The sequence below is a fragment of the Triturus cristatus genome, chromosome 6, assembly GCF_964204655.1.
Source record: "Triturus cristatus chromosome 6, aTriCri1.1, whole genome shotgun sequence".
NCBI classification, from domain to species: domain Eukaryota; kingdom Metazoa; phylum Chordata; class Amphibia; order Caudata; family Salamandridae; genus Triturus; species Triturus cristatus.
Window position 1 is genome coordinate 1,425,860,377 of NC_140589.1, and position 14,819 is coordinate 1,425,875,195.

Here is a 14,819-nt window from a genome sequence, read left to right on the forward strand (position 1 = left end):
CAGGGACAGACACGGCATGGCGGGCCCAAAAAAGGTGAGGTGGGCAGGATGGCTGATGGCGGGACTACCGGAGTAGCAGGCGGGACAAGATTACGGGCTGCTAAAGCCAATGAGGGCGCGCTCAGACAGCCATCAGTGATCGAGGCATTCAGTATGTTAAATCCGACACTGGCACTCCCTGGGGCTAATGTGAAAATACCTGTCTGTTCCTCTGATGTGTCTGTATCCCTGCGATCGGAAGTAACTCCACAAAGGATTGATTCAGCCTCATTAAGCGATAAACTGACTACATCGAACACGGCCCCAGTGTATTCTGGGAAATGTAGTTCTTCTGTCTCTCTGCTCCAGCGGGCCGATAGTATGGATCTGGACATTAGCGTTATGCAGCAGCACGCGGGTATAACGTCTGATGGGTCACCTAGGATAGATGGACTGCATACAGCGGGGGTGATGGAGGGAGAGAATCCTCTGCTAAATCCCCGTGATACAAACATTCACAATAGTAGTCAAGGTAGCAGTAATGGAGTGGTGTTAAACAAGGTTCTAAGCAGATGTCAGAACACTGTAATAGGCGACTGTTGCACAGAAGGTGCGGGTGAGGCCGCAGCATCACTCCTCGAAACAATCCAGGATAAACCTGTGACATCCACACAGATTTACTGCAATGTGGGGCCCCTTGTTCTCATGCTTGGCAATTTAAACAGTACATCCAGTAAGAGAGATATTCAGGAGTCTGACACTGCTCGGGTATGTGTGCCCTTGCTTTCACCAGAGGGCGATAGGTTTTTTTCATTGAATGATGATTCTGATTCAGCTTTGGACAGTGAGTTGGATTCGACAAAGGAGAGTGTCTCTGGAGAGGAGTCCCTGGTGGCATAGCGGCAACATACTACCCAGTCTAAGTTGAAGTCTAAGACCACTAAGCGTCTAGTCAGGGGCAAAGGTCAATCCTCGGATTCAACCAGCAGACGGCTTGAGTGGGATTACTCTGCCTCAACTATCACAGCTTGCTGGGGCAGTGGGCCTGGGGGTGGCAGTGGAACAGAGGGAACCAACAAGCCAGGCAGCGCGCCCCCGTCACTGACGTTGGAGTTGCTGTATGCAACATTAAAACAGATGCAGAGTAAGGCCCGGCAGGAGAGCAGGAGATCTCAACTTGCGACTAATAAACTACAAGGGGAAATGCGTAAAACGAATAATCTATGCTCTGATATGTCTGAGCGGATAACCCAGGTAGAAGCGCGAACGGTAGCCGTAGAGGAAGATGTTGGGAAACTGCTTGTGGCTAAAGCTGCTCAGGAAAAGCGTTTACAGGATGTGGATTGGAAACTTGAGGATTTAGAAAATCGGCAACGTCAAAACAATGTCCGACTTCTTGGCTTGGAGGAAAAAGTGGAGGGAGAGAACATTTTGATTTTTGTGGTGAAGCTATTGAAGGCGGCCTTCCCAGACTTGGCTCACTGGAATTGGGAGAAGGAAGTGCAGAGGGCACACCATTTCCCAATGTTCAGGAAAAACCAGCCTACTAGTCAACGAGATCACCCTAGAGCTATTCTTATTTTTATTGGAAATTTTCTGCTGAGACAGGCAATTCTTGACCGTGCTAGACCTGACTCTAAGATAACAGTGGAGGGGCATACCTTCTTCGCTCGGCCGGATTTTTGCCACACTACGGTCGAGCGGAGATGGAGGTTACGTCAGCTGATATCTGCATTCAAAGGGGCAGGCTGTGATGCCTTTTTGCTATTCCCTGCAAGACTCAAGGTTATTTACAGAGGCCGGGCTAGAATCTTTTTTTCAGGCCCAAGAGTTTCTCACTGATCTAATAGAAGCACGAGGGGTGAGGGCACTGTCTAGCACGGGTGAAAGCAATAAGGGTGATCAAGGAAAGGTCTGATGTGACTTTCAATCGCTGATCAAATGTTGTGATTTCTCTCCTATAATGTTGAACGTGTATGGGGGAAATGTATATTATTATTGTTGGTTAAGCTTTGAGAAGTGACATTTTTTTGTTGGAAACATACAATATGGGGGTTATTTTTCGGTGGTTTGCATTTTTTTTTTTTGTTGGGGGGGGGGGACGGTCGCTACCTTCATGGAAGATGTCTCAGCCATATTTAGGTCTTGGTCGACCTAATTGCCTGTAAGGGAGGTAAGGGGGGCGGGGGGTTGGAGATCTAGGGGTCAGGTTGTTTGGGGTGGGGGGGGATCAGTGCAGGTCAAGGTGTTTTATTTTGTTAGGCAATTAAAGAGGCAGCAGAATGGTGCTCAAGTTGTCCTGGTTAGGTTATGTGGAAAGGTTAGAAAAATGAGTATGAATGGCAAGCCAAGGTGTGGCGGATTAGCAGCCAAATGGGTCTATCGTGAAAATGCAAAGGGGGAAAACTCTAATTTTAAGACATGAATTTGCGGATTTTGACAATAAATATTTGTGGGCTGAACGTTCAGAAAAAGAGGAATAAGGCAGCGATTTGGCTGAAATCTTTACATATAGATTTATTATGTATTCAAGAAACTCATATGGAGGGCAATAGAGCTTATTTAATGGAGCAGCTAGGTTTTAGATTGATTGCATATACTACACAAGGTTCCCGAATTCGGGGGGTTGCAATCCTCACTCGGAGAAATGATATGAGGGTTCTTCGAAAGTCAGCTGATCAATGGGGCCGGTGGGTAATAATTGAATGCTTGGTTAACAATTTTAAATTTACACTCTGCTCACTGTATGGCTCAACCGGTGATGATCCAGAAATGCTAGAGCATTTAGATGCTAGTTTGGCATTGTGGTCTGTTCCAGTTATCTTATGCGGGGATTTTAATATTAATGGTCTCGGGGTACAATGGAATAGTCAAGGAAATAACTATTTAGGAAAAAAGAGGAGAACTAGCATTGCCTTATCTAATTTAGTCTATAACAATGGTTTTACAGATGCTTGGGCCCATCTGAAACCCACAGATCCAGGTACCTTTTTTTCAGCCCCACATAAAGTTACTTCCCGCTTGGATTATTTTTTTGTATCCAATCAACTTCTTACCAATTTAGGTATTGAGAAGCACCTGCGTATTATATCAGATCATAACCCATTACTTTGGCAATTAGTATCAGTTCGATAGAAAAATAAAAATGTTGACTGGACCTTTGAAAGAAGGTTACTATATGATCCAGACTATATTGTCAATATGAAGGGATGGGTTAAAGAAATTTGGGAGTTTAATCGAGGGAGCACACGGGTTGGAGTGGTTTGGGATGCCTTTAAGGCAGGGGTCAGAGGGGAAACCTTAAGTTTTAGTCTGCGTCGGCAAAAGATGGAAAGACTTAGAGAAAGAGAGATAAGGGAGGAATTAAATAATCTTGAGGGAATTTTAGCTACAGCCATTAGTACCGGAGAAGGAATAGATAGAATACTTTTACAGTTGGCTATTAAAAAGGCCGAGATAGGTGATCATTTGGCTAAAAAAGCAGCAGAGATTTTTCTGTCTAAAAAACAACATTTTTACGAATTTAATGAGCGAATAGGTCACACGCTGGCAGTAAGAGCTTGGCAAAAAACCTCGGCTGAGATGGTGTCTGCAATTTACGATGTCAGTAGAAAGGTTATCTCCGAGGCAGCAGGTATTCGGGAAGTCTTTAGGCTGTTTTATCAGCAATTATACTCTAGTGGACCGGTTGCTACACCTGGTGGTATCCGCAAATATTTAGATAAAATACCCATTCAGAAGGTCGATCCTATAGATATGGAGGAACTCGATAGGGTCTTCTCCGAAGAAGAAATAATGGGTGCCTTACAAGACTTACCGTCTGGCAAAGCTGTTGGTCCAGATCAGATTCCGCTGGAATTTTATAAAATTTTTATAGATTTGATAGGACAGGATCTTGTGGCAGTTATGCAATCGGCACAAAGGGGGGATTCTGCCCCCGAGTCTTGGGCGGGTGCAGATGTTGTTATTTTCTTGAAAAAGGATAAACCAGCCAAGGATCCCGGCTCCTACCACCCAATCACCCTAATGAATAGTGATGTTAACATTTTTTCTAAAATTTTGGCCATGAGATTAAATGGCACCTTAAAAAAAACTATTCATTCGTGTCAACACGGGTTTATCATGGGCCGGGGCACTACACAACATATAAGGCGAGTGATCACCCTTTTTGATGCAATGGAGATCTCAGGAGACCCTATGTCTGTGCTGCTATTAGATGCTGAAAAGGCATTTGATAGGGTCTCCTGGGATTTTCTTTGGGAAGCCATGAGGTGGTTTGGGTTGGGAGAAGGATTTATTAAATCTGTTCAAGTATTATATGTGGCCCCTACAGCTCGGTTGAAGATCAATGGCAACTATACATCTCCTTTTCATATACAGAGGGGGACCCGGCAGGGATGTCCCTCTTCTCCATTGTTGTTTGCCATTTATATTGATCCCCTGTTACGATTATTTGAGGCTAACATTGGAATTCGGCCAGTTATGTGCCAGGGGATAGAAACTAAGGTTCTTGCATATGCCGATGACGTGGCTATCATTACCACAGATCCGCAATTGGCTTTGCAAAGGGTTGAGTCACTATCAAGCGAGTTTGGTATCTTTACGGGATATGCATTAAATAAACTCAAGTCTCAAATTATCAAGAATCGTTTTATTAATTTTGAAGACACTCGCGTTGTTGATTCAGCAGTTTATTTGGGTATACGAGTTACATCAGATCTTGGGAAATTGGTTGCCGTCAATATGGAGCCTGTAATCAGTAAGGCTAGGGTGGATTTCGATAGATTAAACAATCTCCATCTCTCTCTTTTGGGATGGTGTAATCTCATTAAGATGTTATTTTTACCAAAAGTATTGTATTTGTTTAGGTCAATTCCCTTAGAATTTCAAAAATCTTGGTTTACTATTTTAGAAGGTTTAACTAATAGGTTTATTTGGGCACATGGGAAAACTAGGCGGGCTTTTCGGTTTATGTGTTTACCACGCGAGAAAGGAGGATTTTTGGCTCTGGACTTTCGTAGTTATTATTGGGCGGCAGCTCTGCAATACATGAGGATACTGGTAGGGTCGTGCTCCGGGGAAATGGAAAGGGAAAATGATCTCCCGGACATTTATAGATTATTATTCGATCAAAATGCTGAATATTGTTTCTATAAATTTACAGAGCCCAGCTATTACAAACGTACAAAATTTAAGACGGTGATAGCTGCCTTTAAGATTTGGGGGTGGCTTAAGAAGAAGATTGGATTAGGGAGGCTTAATTTTTATACAGTTTTGTTTAAAAACCCAATGCTTCCCGAGTTATTTTCGGATGAAACTATGTCTGGATGGGCTATTAAGGGTATCCGCCAGGCTGGGGATATAATAGAAAAGCAAGGGTTTCGTCAACTCAAAGATATACAGAAGGATTTTGGGTTGGAAAGTTGTAATTTTTTTAAGTATTTACAGCTTCGTAGCTTTTTTTGTAAGAAAATTGGTGGGGCATGCGGGTTTGCTAGTAATTGTATAATTGATATCATGCAAAGTTGCACTAAGGGGGCGATTAAGTTAATCTATGTAGAATTGATTAATCTGAAACAAGACGACCTAATTAAACTTGAGGGTAAGTGGGCGGAGCGTGTGGGGGCTGTCCCTGGAACAGTTGTGAAATCCTTAAAGATGGGTCAGTCAGTTCTATTATTGGCCGGGCTTCAGGCACAACATTTTAAAACTGTTTTTTTCTTTATATTATACCCCGGCCAAAATAGCACAATGGGGCGGTTCAGCAGGGACTTCATGCCCACGATGTGGGGGACTGGAAGCGGATCTGGTGCACATGTTTGCTTCTTGTCTTCGGCTGCAGGCATTGTTGGATTTAATTACGGAATATTTAGACCATATACTCGGGGTAAAAACAATATTAACCCATGAAATTATTTTGTTAGGATTAAGTGGTTCAAATCAGGATGAGACTGCTTATCAATTTATTTTTATTGCTATGGCGGTCTTAAGGATTAACATTGCCTCTGCCTGGTTAGATCCCCTCCCCCCCACATTTCAGCAATGGTTAGCTCGTTTACTTTCCATATATACAATAGAAAGTGCAATTTATGAAAGGAAGGGAAAAAAAGCGAAATTATTGGGTAAGCATATATGGGCACCGTTAACAAAATGGAAGGAATGAATATAATTTTACCTACCCGGTGTGGTAAGATAATGCTGGTTGCTAAGAACTGTGAATCTGGGTTTCCTTAAATGCCTCATGGGAGGGCTTTTTGTGTTTTGTTTTTCCTTTTTTTTATTTTTATTATTTGTACTTGCTGTTAATTGTATGCTTTTTGTTTCATAAGATCTGTTTTCTGCCTCAAGTAGCATAATGTTTGTGGATATCATTTGATTTATGATATTATGTATCTGTACTGATCTCCCATTGTGGGAAATGGGGGGTTAAAATCTTAATAAAGATATTTAAAAAAATAAAATGAAGTCTTTCTTTGTTTGTATTAGAGACCTCATCTTCTTGCTGCCATTCTTGCCTCTGACTTTGATGTTGTAACAACTCTTTGCTCGAATCCTCTCTTTTAAACTGGACGTCACTACTACTGGTACCTTCACTAGGATCTAGATCTTAACTTTCCTCAACCAAAAGCCATAACTTTGTTGCCTTCACATGTCAAATGTCCATCCATCTCAGGATCCAGGCTGCGAACTTGAGTTTGACTGTCTGAATCAGTAGTTATTTTCACCACTTCTTGATCAATAGCCTTCCCTCCTTTGGGTGAGCGGGGCGGATCCACTGTGGAATCTCATCACACTTTACAGCAATGTTAGTAGCTAGTATCACTTGATTAAGGCCACTTCAGCTTTCCTCAAGGGAACACTTGCAAACCTGTTTTTTGATAACTACCCAATTACCTGGGTTTAATGTGTGACATTGATTTTCTTTGTCTGTGTTGTCGCCAAATCCACCTGGTGAGAAACAGATTTCACCATGCCAGCAAGACTTGCAGTAATCTAGAAGAATTTCATCTGCCATTGAGACAAGTGTTGCTGAAGGAGTATGAACTAATCTCATTGCTCTGCTCAGCAATACCTCATGGGGTGAGAGGCCAGTCTTTTTGTCATGCTTACTTTGATGCTCAGCAAAACAAAAGGAAGAGCATCTGGCCACTTCAAAGCTAAAGAACACCTACATTAGCCAATATGTACTATATGGTTTCATGAATTCTCTCAACTACTTCAGAAGATTGGGGATGATAACTACAATGGAACCTCTGGTCAATTTGGAGAGCATCACAAATCAATGGTAAAATCTCTTTTTTTAAATGGGAGTCATAGTCTGTCTCAATAAAGGTTGGGAGGCCAAATCTTGGTATTAGTTCCCTTAAAAAACGTTTGATAGCTGTAATGCTGTCTGAGTGGGATAGGCCTCTACCCACTTAAAAAACAGGCAGACAACCATAACAATGTATTTGAGATCATTGTAAACGGATAAAGTGTTATTTAAACAAAATCTGCTCAAAGAATTGTATATGGGCACTGAGATTTGCCAGTATGATTCATTATAACATTTGTTCTCTTTGCCTGATTATTCCTTTGACATGATAAACAAAGAATGCACAAATCCTCTGCAACATTTCTAAAATGTGTTTTTTCCCAATACTTTAAAAAAAAAATCATCATGGAACCTTAGAATCTCTCCCTTAGTGTGATTGGTTGGACGAATAATAGACCATATGATGTTACACAGATCCTGATAATTTTTCTTGGAATCTAATCTTTCCCATTTTCATTTCTCATCCTCTGGCGCGTTCTCCTGCAGATCTCTTTATTCATTTAAAGAAGTCTGAACTGATATTAGCAAGAAACAATTGACATGTTCTGTGTTCTCTATGGAATTTACTTTTGTTTCATCTTGTTGTGTTCATGAATCATTGTTTCAGTTTAAAGTGTACAATATCTGGCCATCTGATCAGCGTACTTATTTCTAAGAGTGACCATGTCTTTTCCAGTCTTATAGGCAATGCACTTGACCACAACAATCTCTTTTGGTTGTTGTATTGCTTTCAATAAATCAAGTATATAGAAACTATTCCTAATGGGAGCTCTAGAGGATGTCATCAATTCCCTTTGTGACCACAGTTGCCCAAAATTATGGACCACTCCAAAACCAGACTGACAATCTGCATACATTGCTATATTTAAATTTTATGACAGGGAACAAGCTATTGTTATGGCAACCAATCCTGCCATTTGTGCTGTAGTTACATTCGGCATATGGGATGCTTCAAGGAGTTCAGAACTGGAACATACTGTATAGGCAGTCTTCACTACTCCATAATAGCCTCTCAAACAAGAACCCTCAACATACAAAATTAGATCAAACATTTCAATAAGAATTTCTTTAATATCTGTTCTTGGTTTGGTACATAATTCTGTACCACTGATACAGCAGAGCTCAGGTTCATCATCACAATCCCTCCTGTCTCTATCTTCTGTGAGAGCAAAATTGGTACCCCAAAATTTGGACACCACAAAATGTACCGCATTTCACTTGATCAGAGACGGTGCTAAGAGTCAATTTCTTGAGGCAATGTTTCCAGAGGAAAGGTACCTTCTAAGCATCAAAATAAGAAAATATAATTTTAAGTATAATGTTAAGGATTGAATGGGCACACTCAATAACTGAGTTTCAGACCAAATATACAACAAATGTTGTTGTTTTTTTACGTCTTTTTATTGTTGACATCAAGCAGAAGAATGAAAAGACAATACCACATTTTGCATTTTTCATCATTACAGTCTTGTACAGCAGGGCCATTCTTGATTAGAACAAGTACCGTATACCACTGAGCAGCATCGTTCTTCTTGTCTCTAACTCTCTCCATTATAGGAGGGGCCGAAGCTGGATCGGGCAGTCTCATCCAGGGGTGGTATGCAGGGGTACCCTCTGTATTTATTCCACCTGTCCCAAATTTTACCCCATTTCTTGGGACAACCCCAGCTAATATACACTGCCTTTTCGGCCACCATACACCAATCCATGTCTTGCGACCATTCCCTTTGAGTTGGCAGTTCACACGACCCCCAATTACGCACAATGTTGTGCTTCATTACCATCAATCCTAAAGTGACCCAGGTCTTCTCTGTCTGTCCCAGGTCGGAGTCACCCCATACATTTAAGATACAGCACTTCGGGTACAAGGTTAATTCCATTCCTACTACTTTTGTCATACAAGCAATTACAACTTCCCAATATTGTTTGATTTTTTGACATTCCCTCGAGATGTGAAAGAATGACCTCTCCTCCCCGTAGTCTCTACTAAAGAGGGTGTTTGGTTTTCTACCCATTTGATTGAGTGTACTACAAGAGATGTATGCTCTATGGAGCAATTTCAACTGAATCAATCTGAAATGTGACCGAATGGCCACCTCCTTAGGGGATGCCAGGGCTTCTGGCCAGTCTTCCTCCTGCAAATCTGGAATATCTAGCCCCAGTCGGTCTTGCAGGCCCATCAACGTGTCTGGCATGTTATTTGTAAGTTTCTGACACGTCATGGATATTGCTTTCCGGGTGAGGTGTTCCTCAAAGAGGCGACACTCCAATGGTAAGGATTTAGGTAAGGACTCTCCACGAGGCACCACCTCATACAAGATGTGCCTGATCCGTAAGTAACGAAAAACCTCTTTGGGATCTAAGTCATTTTATTTTTGCAATTGCACAAATGACTTCCTTCATGTGCCTGTTTGTAAGTCTCCCACCCTTGAGATTCCAATCAAATCCCATTTTTCAAATCCCGCGTTTAATCCCAAAGTGCCCATCTGTTTCGAGTCCCACAGAACAAAGTTTTTTTTACATAATTCAAAAATAACACAATACAGTCACTGCCTTTAAAACTCTCAATGCAGAGGTATATAGAGAATGCAAAATCAGACGTTAATCTAAGTCCCAAATGTGCAGCAAAATCAAGAAGAACAGACTGCATCCCTAGTAAAACAAGAAAGTCTTTTAAGTCACCCCAAAACCAAGGGGTTTTACACATTAATTTCAAATATGTAATGACAAAATCTGTAGGTTCACTATGGTGTGTGCAAATATAGCATTTCATTAACAAATCAGAGCACATGAAAAAAAAATCATACTACCTTAACTCCCAAGCACTCTCCCGATACATGAATAATTATTCATCAGCACCATTCATACTAATGTCCTCTAGAGATGCTTGAACAAAATAAGATGCATTAACAATAATATGTCAAGTGAAACTATAGGACACAGTGAACAAACGGAAGTCCATTGAAAAATGTTTCACATTGTAGATAAACTAGGGAGAATTAACCGAGGACAGAGGAGCAATAACAGTGGCGATAAACCAGTACATTTCAGCTTGACTGTGCTGTGGGGGCTTGTGGGGAGAGAAAGGTGGGCGGGAGAGGAAAGCAAGATGAGTAACAGAGATTAATTCCATCTTGGACAAGATGTTGTTTCTTATAAAATGTGGCCTTGTTAACCTATATCAGGAAAACACACTTCTACATATCATAGAACGTGTTCCAAAAGCAACAGCCCTTCATCTATGTATTCATGTTTGATCAGGTGTGAACATGTATTCTGTATGTTGTTAATGATGCACAAAAACATAAACCCTTGAAATTCTTTCACAGAAGCACCTGGCTGGACCCTGCATTCCTTAGAGACCTCTGTTATAACAAATTGATGCTGTTCCTTCCTAATTTTATAATTTTGTTGAGTTGGGGAGGAAGAAGGATGGGATGGGGTGGGACGCTGAATCATCTAAATAAATGGTCCCACAATGTTCTTTGAGGATGATGTGCTATCTTTAATGGCCTAAGTATGGAAGACATTGTGGATAATATATAACATTAGGTATGTTCTCAAGCTTCAATTAAAATGATGTGTTCGTAAAAAGGTAAGAATACAACAGTAATTTCCCATTCTGGAACCCGGCAGTATGGAACTCTGAGGTATAGCTGCATGTGTGAATACCTCACTTTGTAAAGGATGCTCGTGTTTGCAGTACTTTGTCATCACTCCAAACCCCAAAAACCATAGTGCAGCCCCTCAAGACCTGTTAAACTGTACAGAATGATTCAAAGATCCATGCATCGTTAAGGCCCTATTATCAGTCATCTCCTCACGGTTCCTGCTAATTTGTGTAATGACACACAGTTTCATGATGCAACATAAGCCGTAGTGCTGACGCACGGTTTCAGCCTAAACTGCATTCATAAGGCATACTTAATATTTCCTGACAGACAAACATTTGAGTTCGGGGATGGCCTTCAGCCTTAGCAGCAGCCACTTCCGCTAAACTCCAGGTATCATTCAATATCCTTTTCCATTATAGTGTACTAGATAAAGACTATGGTGGTGGTGTAGTTAGATTACCCTTTCTTATTGTCATCAAAGGGTATAAATGCACCTCATGTCTTTGGGGACATGAGGTGCATTTATAACCATAATTACTAACGTGCTGCATGCAGTAAATGATGTCCTCTTAGCAGCACAACTACACCTGGTACTAATTTCATCATATTTTCCTGATTAGTAATAACTACATCATCGCTCTTGTACTAATGAGTTGGTCATTGAATCTCTAAATATCTTTCCCATTCTCTTAGTTGGTGACGGTCAGGGCAAGGCTAACCGGGGGCTTCTGCAGTTTCCCAGTGGTTCTTCTTGCTGTTCTGTTGTTCCTTCCATTGATAAGGTCGTGGTAATGTTGATTGCTTTGACTGGGCAAACACTGTGGGGTATATTCACAAGAACATGTGATAACTACCACAAGAGTAGCTTAACACAACTCTCAACATCGCAGCCTATCGCGGGAAAATTACGCCGTGCCAACCAAGTATTCACAACGCGGCGGTAGCATGCGATAGTCACCAGATAACGCGTCAATTCAACGCCACGCCACAAAATTGTGAAACGCGAACGCAAAAAATCATGCGATGAGGCCAATCGTGGTACAAAAGCTAGCAAAAACCAGCCATAGGCTTACAAATCCCACGCGTCTGGCAGGAAAATGCCCCATAAAAACCACAGAAACAACACACCAGAAACAAGCCAAAGCACGTAGCAACATGGATGCACCTTCACCAAGCGCAGAGGCCAACGCGAACTCCACAACCCCCATAAACCACCAGCAAGGAACTACGGGGACAGGGACGGCCGAGGAGTAGAGGGAGAGCAAGACGGGGTGCAGTCCGTAGCAAAACCAGATCAGCGTCACGGAGGTGAAAGAACACTACCGGCAACTGACCCACAAGTAGACCACCTGGAATGCAGTCGGAGTGCCGAGGAGGCCAATCGAGGAGACCAAGAGGTGCTGGCATGATGTGACAACCTGAACCAGGCACAAACCCGCTGCCAACAGGAAGGCTGCAACGGCAGCAGGAGGTGGCAGTCCTGCGCCACAGGAGGAGCTGGAGGAAACTGAGGCCACAGTCATCAGTGTGCAGACGGTGCAAGGAGTAGGGAGTACGGACACAGCTCGAGAGCACCTGACACAACATCAACAGGGTGAGTAACGACCAGGGACTGGGGGGACGGGGGGAGATGGGCAGAATGTCACACATGCATAACGAGGTGTAGCACACTGCACACCCACAATTACCCTGGATCATGTCCCTCATCCCCTTGGCACATTGCAGCACACACACATAGCAAGAACAGCACACCCACATTGACGACAACGTGGTACAATGCGCAAAGCCGACACTGCAGAACAGAGGACACAACTGGCTCTGCACATGCACAGAAACATGCCTACTACATCTGACAGAGCAGGAAACTGTGAAATGGAAATGTACACATACGACCTCACATCCGTCATGTAGTCCAAATGTACACTGTCCCGCAGCAGAATTCAGCACCTCCCAAACAGTCACAATGTACATTGTCATACAGTCTGCATGTCAACCAGAACAATGCGCCAACATACATGTCAACACATGTCAGTATGCATCTCCCCTTCACATTGCAGAGGGGCACACAGCACCTCCAGCAGAACACAGAAGACAACACATCTGTGATGCCGGGCAGGCCCACCACACCTTCGACACTGACGCCCTACAACAGCCCATGGACATCCCACACAACCTACCACCAGGACCCGGGCAGCCAAGCTACTTAGAACACACAGCCTGCAACGGACCACACAGCAGGAAGCACCCGCAAGCCCAGCGGGCTCACGACACTTCACCCACCCACACATGGCAGCCCAATGCCATGTGTCAGCACGCCAAAAGGAGGTGGCCGAACAGGTGTGGGTGGGGTCCGAACCCATGGAAGGCGAACCAGATCACATACGTTGGTGTCTATTACCCTTCAGCAACCACCTACACCCCACAAAGGAGACCCGCACTGCCATAGAGACACATGCAGATGCACATTCACAGTACAGAACTACGCCCAGGAGCATGCAAATAGCGGTCACATGCCCATGTTGGCTCTGCGTACAACAGCCCAGGCCACTCCCCTTACAAATTGATTGGGTGACGACAAAGCTACATGTCCAAGCTCTAACCCACTGCCTGCGGTGACATGTCGTGTATATATCAACAGGAGTGTAACCCATATACCACGTTGAGATGTGGGTAGGTATGAGAAATAAACGACAACAGTTCTCAACTGGTATGATTAAACAGGATAATTTTAAATGCATGTACATGACATTAGCAAGGAGGAAAAAGGGAGACTCAGGCAAAAAATCTATTTGAAAAATGCACTAGGCATCACATTTTTATAATCATAAGGATGAATTAAGGCAAATTACAGTTGTAGCAGCACTGTAGGCAACAATTGCAAGTGAACACAACCCGATTTGGACTTGGTGCTGAATGTGTAAGTGACACACAAAGTGGCGACGCAAGTGACAATTGCGGAATCAGTGGAAAACGGCGCAACAAAACAATAGTGACAGAATATATACAGTGAGTATATTGTGGTACAAGTAATGAATGAAATAAGTATTTGCACTAAAGGAAATCATTTAGGAAGAACCACAATAGAGAAAATGCGCTATTATTTGCGCTGAACGGTCGATGGCGTTTCGATCTTTTGATTCAGGATCATCTTCAGGACCGAGTTGTTGAGTTAAAAGACGGTGCTGTATTGGCAAAAACAAGATCTGGATGTGCCAGCAAGGGGTGGATCACGTCAATTAGAACAAATCGCGCATTTTCTCTATTGTGGTTCTTCCTAAATGATTTCCTTTAGTGCAAATACTTATTTCATTCATTACTTGAACCACAATACACTCACTATATATATTCTGTCACTATTGTTTTGTTGCGCCGTTTTCCGCTGATTCCACAATTGTCACTTGCATCGTCACTTTGTGTGTCACTTACACATTCAGCACCAAGTCCAATTTGGGTTGTGTTCACTTGCAATTGTTGCCTACAGTGCTGCTACAACTGTAATTTGCCTTAATTCATCCTTATGATTATAAACATTTGATGCCTAGTACATTTTTCAAATAGATTTTTTGCCTGAGTCTCCCTTTTTCCTCCTTGCTAATGTCATGTACATGCATTTATAATTATCCTGTTTAATCATACCAGTTGAGAACTGTTGTCCTTTATTTGCGGTAACATGTCTGCATCTGCTGTACACAGCACAATGTAATGTCGTAGGGCCCTGGGCCCTCATGCATACAACAATACCACAGGGACACACACAGATATTATGTTGAACTGGCTATGGGCACGTGCGCCCGGCCCCTTTATTGGTAGGGCCACATGTACAGTGACGCTTGTGCTGGATGTGTGTGGGGTGAGTGTAAGCCAGCACGCACGGAGTGCTTGGTGCTGGCAACCACTTGAACAGTGGACAC